This window comes from Cricetulus griseus (genome assembly GCF_003668045.3).
Source record: "Cricetulus griseus strain 17A/GY chromosome 1 unlocalized genomic scaffold, alternate assembly CriGri-PICRH-1.0 chr1_0, whole genome shotgun sequence".
NCBI lineage: Eukaryota > Metazoa > Chordata > Mammalia > Rodentia > Cricetidae > Cricetulus > Cricetulus griseus.
The window spans coordinates 154733815-154739814 of record NW_023276806.1 but is presented as its reverse complement, the minus strand read 5'-3'; the positions used below and the strand labels follow the sequence as shown (position 1 = coordinate 154739814).

Here is a 6000-nt window from a genome sequence, read left to right as displayed (position 1 = left end):
CCCCATAGATTTCTGAGGCCTCCTCACTGACACCTAGGTTCATGGGGTCTGGATCAGTCCCATGCTGGTTTCCCAGCTATCAGTCTGGGGACCAAGAGCTCTCCCTTGTTCAGGTCAGCTGTTTCATTGGGTTTCACCAGCCTGGTCTGGACCCCTTTGCTCATCAGTCCTCCTCTGCAACTGGATTTCAAGTCAGTTCAACGTTAAGCTGTAGGTGTCTGGTTCTACTTCCATTAGCTGCTGGTTGAAGGCTCTAGGAAGGCATATAAGGTAGTCATCAATCTCATTATCAGGGGAGGGCATTTAAGGTAGCCGCTCCTCTGTTGCTTAGATTGTTAGTAAGTGTCATCTTTGTAGATCTCCAGACATTTCCCTAGTACCTGATTTCTCTTTAAACCTATAATGTCTCCCTCTATTAGATTCTCTTATCTTCCTCTCTTCTGTTCTTCCCCCAACTCAACCTCCCTGCCCCTTCATGTCTTCCTCGCTCTTCCTCTTCTCCCCTTCTCATTCTCCAAGTTCCCTCTTGCCTCCTCCCATAATCCCAATTTGCTCAGAGGATCTTGTCCCTTTCTCCTTATCCAGGGGACCATGTATGTCTCTCTTAGGGTCCTCCTTGTTTACCAGCCTTACTGGCAGCCTGAGCTGCAGGCTGGCAATCCTTTACTCTATGTCTAAAATCCACATATGAGTGAGTACATGCAATGCCTGTCCTTTTGTGACTGGATTACCTCTCTCAGAGCGGTTTCTTCTAGTTCCATCCATTTGCCTGCAAATTTCAAGATTCCATTTCCTTTTTTTTTTTTCTGCTGAGTAGTACTCCATTGTGTAAATGTACCACATTTTCTCTATCCATTCTTCAGTTGAGGGGCATCTAGGTTGCTTCCAGGTTCTGGCTATTACAAATAATGCTGCGATGAACATCGTTGAAAAGATGTCTTTGTTGTAGGAATGTGCTTCTTTTGGGTATATGCCTAAGAGTGGAATTGCTGGATCTTGTGGTAGACTGATTCCCATTTTCCTGAGGAATCCCAATACTGATTTCCAAAGTGGCTGTATGAGTTGGCTGGCACTGCTACCAGCAATGGAGGAGTGTTCCCCTTTCTCCATATCCTCTCCAGCAAAAACTGTCATTGGTGTTATTGATTTTAGCCATTCTGACAGGTATAAGATGGTATCTCAGAGTTGTTTTGCTTTGCATTTCCCTTATGGCTAAGGATATTGAACACTTTCTTATGTGTCTTTCAGCTGTTTTAGATTCCTCTATTGAGAATTGTCTATTTAGTTCTGTACATCACTTTTTAATTGAATTATTTGGTGTTTTGGAGACTAGCTTCTTGAGTTCTTTGTAAATTTTGGAGATCAGCCTTCTGTCAGATGTGGGGTTGGTGAAGATCTTTTCCCAATTCGTGGGCTGTCATTTTGTCTTGTTGACTGTGTCCTTTGCTTTACAGAAGCTTCTCAGTTTCAGGAGGTCCCATTTATTAGTTGTTGATCTCAGTGTCTGTGCTACTGGTGTTATGTTCAGGAAGCTGTCTCTTGTACCAATTTGTTCAATGGTATTTCCTACTTTCTCTTCTAATAAGTTCAGTGTGGCTGGATTTATGTTGAGGTCTTTGATCCATTTGGACTTAAGTTTTGTGCTTGGTGATAGCCATGGATCTATCTGTAGTCTTCTACATGCCAGCATCCAGTTATGCCAGCACCATTTGTTGAAGATACTTTCTTTATTCTAAAGAATGCCAGGAGGGGATTGCCTGACCCAACTCAGCTTTCCTGGAGGGTTTTCAAATTTTACCCTAGAGAAGGCCAAACAGAGGAAAGCCATCTCTGCCTTCTTCAATGCAATTTGCTTACTCATGACTCCCGCTGTTCCTCTGAGAATGACTAGTCAGCAATCTTTCAAAGTTTTAGCAATAAGGCCAGAGGAGGCTGCCTGAGATGATCAGATTTAAATTAGCAATATGGAAAGAAGTCACATTACTGCATTCGCTAGACATTTGCTCAAGTAGGGGGTTTCCCATTTTAAAAAGTACTTACCCAGATAAAGGAAAAAAAAACTAAAAATATTAAGATATTGGAGCTGGAAGATAACCTTGGTATCTTCTAGGCAAATACATTTGATAGGAAAAGGTATAGCAACTCCTAGGCCATGTCTCCCATGACCACCCACTTAGCTCTTGAAGCATCAGGTCACTGTTCAGGGGATGACATAAACAACACACTTCCATCTGCCTGTCATCTTGTGAGAAATCCCTGCCTTCACCACTAAACCATTATTTTCCTGCCCCAGGAACCTTGCCTGGTTTTGCTTGTTACTTGCTAGCATAGTATCAGGCACATAGCCAGTGTATAATGAATACCTGCTGGGTGAGTATCGGCCAACATAGTCAACTATCAATAAATTGTAAGTAACACAGAGTCAACACCATATGAATAATCAATAAACGAATAATTGTCAATGTATTGCTCACATGTTTTATGGACAGGCTTAAGTTACTCGGGAAGCATGTTAGATTACACAGTGTTGCAGTTCTAAGGGGAAAGGCATCCTGGCAGTCAGGAACTAAGAAATGCCACAAAGTCATACTGCACAACAAATCTCACACAGAAATTCCTTGGGAAAGACACAAGAGACTGGCTGCCTCTGCTGGGGAGAGATGCAGCAGGGAACCAAGTTGGAGGCAGACTTATATAGGACTTCTTGGGGAAGGAGTTTTCGAGGGCTGAGATTTCCATGATGGGGATTGGTGAGATTTCAAGTCCTGAGTTTGGGGTAAGCCCATGGATCAGTGGGACTTTGGGCTCAGGAATTGGTGGGATTTTAAGCTTAGGAATTGATGGGATTTTTGAGTGCAGGGATGGGTGAGATTTTAAGCTCAGGGATTGGTGGGTTTGGGTGTGTTTTCAAATCTGGAAGTGAGCTTGGACCTTTTACCCTACATCTACTACATACAATACATAAACATTTCTAAATAGCAGTGACTGCATTAGTCACTGTTAGTGTCGCTATGACAAAATAACTGGTAGAAACAACTTAAGAGATGAAGGATTTACTTAGGGTAATGCTATAGGAGTCAGTGGCTGCTTTGGCTCATGAATGTGGGCAGAAGCATGACAGTGAAGAACGTGAAAGAAAGGGTTTGTCACCTCATGAAAGACAGCAAGGAGAGAGAGAGAGAGAAAGTGAGGCCAGGCTAATAGCATTCAAAGACATACCCCAGCGATCTACTTCTTCCAACTAAGGGTCTGCTTCCGCAAGTTTCTACAACCTTCTTTGAATAATCCCGTCATCTGGTAGTCCAATTCTCCAACACATGAGCCTACAGAGGGACATTGGATGTTCAAACCATAATGTTCTAACCCCCGCAAAGGCTCATAGCCAACTCATAATGCAAAATACATTTGACCTGTCTCTAAAAGTCTCCCAGAGTTTAATGGTTCCCACATTATTTACAGTATAAGCTCAGAGTCTATGTAGCTCAAGCTGTGAGACCATCTAAAGTAAAGAAAATTGCATACTTCCAAATCCCAAAGGCCCAGAGTAAACATTCCCATTGAGAAGGGGGAAATGGGACACAGAAAGGAAAAATAGGACCAAATCAGGAGTGAAATCCAGCAGCACACACAAATCCTATAGCTCCATGGCCCATATCTAACACATGGTAGTACCATGTGAGTGCCAACAGGCTTGGGCAACTCTGTCCTCAAGACCTTACCATTCACAGTCTACTTGGCCTTCCTCTCACTTGGGTTGACTCCACTCATCACTCAAATTTTGCTGAGCAAATGTTCCGCGTTCCTAGCTCCCCATCATTCTGGGACCTTCATTATACTCTGAACTTCACCTTCACAGATTCATGCAGTGCTCTCTTGGGAACTTTCTTTAGAGATCTTGCCTCTGTCACACACGGCCTGGCCTCTTCTGATATGCATAATTGAGCAGGAATATAATCTAAAGTCTTAAGATAGTGAAAGAGACAAACAATGCAATAAAGGTTGAGATGCCAAGCTTTACCTTATACTCACTCACTCACTCACTCACTCACTCACTCACTCACTCACTCCACTCTCACTCACTGTCTTCCAGGCATGACAGACCCACTGCCATTTTGACATCAGAGTAACCGATTATCCATGCTTTGTGTAGAAGTTTCTTCAGATATTCATTCTACCTTGTAGGAAAAACTCCTTAAGAGGGAAGATAAACAACTCAATAGCCTTCAGGAAGTCCCTGGGAACTGACCACATTCACCAGGCCAGAGTAAGCACAGCTAAATTGTAAAGGAGACTCTGAGACCAGTCCAGCTATGTGGAAGGAGCAGAAACCAGCCAAGCTGTGTGGAAGAGGTTCAGCCCAACTGAATCACTTAGAAAGGACACTCTTGATGGGCGGTGGGGACACACACCTTTAATCCCAGCACTCAGGAGGCAGAGGCAGGTGGATCTCTGTAAGTTCAAGGCCAGCCTAGTCTACAGAGTGAGTGCCAGGATAGGTTTCAAAGCTACATAGAGAAACCTTGTCTCAAAAAAACAAAAAAAGAATAGGAAGGAAGGAAGGGAGAGAGAGAGAAAGAAAGGACACTCTCCAACCTGTTAAGCTGCCAGGTTCTACCATGTTGGGGTTGGCTTTGGTGATGCAACTGCCTTTGAGTCATTTCTGCCCCCGTGAATAACCCCTCACCATATTTCTTGGTGGTATCTGTACTTTGGTCTGTTATAGGCTCCCTATGTGGAATGAGTAGGTGTATATGTTTTGTCTTCCAAGAAAAAGTCTTATCATGCAACACCATGTGAGATTCTCACAAGACTAAGCTACTGACACGTCCCCATGGAATGACTGAGGGCAGGCAGGTCATGAAACACCCATAAAAGAAGCACATATAAACAGTAAACAACTACTGGGAACAGGTGTGTGTGTGTGTGTGTGTGTGTGTGTGTGTGTGTGTGTGTGTGAGAGAGAGAGAGAGAGAGAGAGAGAGAGAGAGAGAGAGAGAGAGAGAGAGATGGAGCTGTTTATGAAGCCACCATGTTCCTACAAGCAACCCCTCACCCACATTCCTGTCCGTAAGCCCATTAAGCTTTTTGACTCACCGAGCTGAACTTGTGCAATGTCTGCTCTGGTGTGCTGTCAGTGCTGGATGTGGGTGAGTCAAAATTTGTCCAAACCTCCCCAGGGAAACTTGTGGCAATGCATTATGAAAATATGTCTTACTTTCTTTTTGTGTGTGTGTGGGGGGTGTTTATTTGTTTTTTTGAGACAGCATCTCTTTGTGTAACAGCCTTGGCTGTCCTGGAACTCTCTTTGTAGACTCAGCTGGCCTCAGACTCACAGAGAACCATCTGCCTCTGCCTCCCAAGTGTAGGGTTAAAGATATGTGCCACCACCTCCAAGCTCTCTTACAGCCAGAGTTAATAATATACATCAAGGTCACTTGAGACTGCTATCCTCAAAGGGTGGTGGAACAACTCTTTAATCCCAGAACTGGGGAGGCAGAGGCAGGTGGATCTCTGAGTTCCAGACCAACCTGGTCTTCAAAGCAAGTTGTGTGACAGCCAGAGCTACACAGAGAAACCCTGTCTTGGGAAAAAAAAAGATTTCTATCCTGCTATGTATTCATCCTGTCTATTTAACTGGCCTTTAACAGTAAAATGTAACAATCAGATTTATGCCAATTTTTATGTCTGAAGCTAAAGCATAGCTATGATCTTAAGATATATAATGTCTTAGGGTTTCTATTGCTCTAAAGGGATGCTATGACCATGACAACATTTAATAAGAATACCATTTAATTGGGGCTGGTTTACAGGTTCACAGGTTTAGTCCATTATTGTCATGGTGGGAAACATGGAGGCATGGTGCTGGAGAAGGAGAGGAGAGTTGTTTTTTTTTTTTTTTTCCAGAAGTACATTCTTTTTATTTCTTTAGATGTGCATATACACACACATACAAGAACTTTTACATTTCCTAAGATGACTCTCCATTTCTTCTACTTGTAT

At 43.2% G+C, this 6000-nt stretch overlaps 1 long non-coding RNA gene across 1 annotated transcript; it reads right to left on the bottom strand.

Moving 5' to 3' along the window:
- Positions 1-1633: 1633 nt before the first annotated feature.
- On the bottom strand, positions 1634-5179 carry LOC103160196. Its single transcript, XR_004771881.1, has 4 exons — positions 5095-5179; positions 3720-3962; positions 3220-3323; positions 1634-1936 (listed from the first exon to the last, which is right to left on the bottom strand). It is a non-coding gene; the product is annotated as an uncharacterized LOC103160196 (long non-coding RNA).
- Positions 5180-6000: the final 821 nt, after the last annotated feature.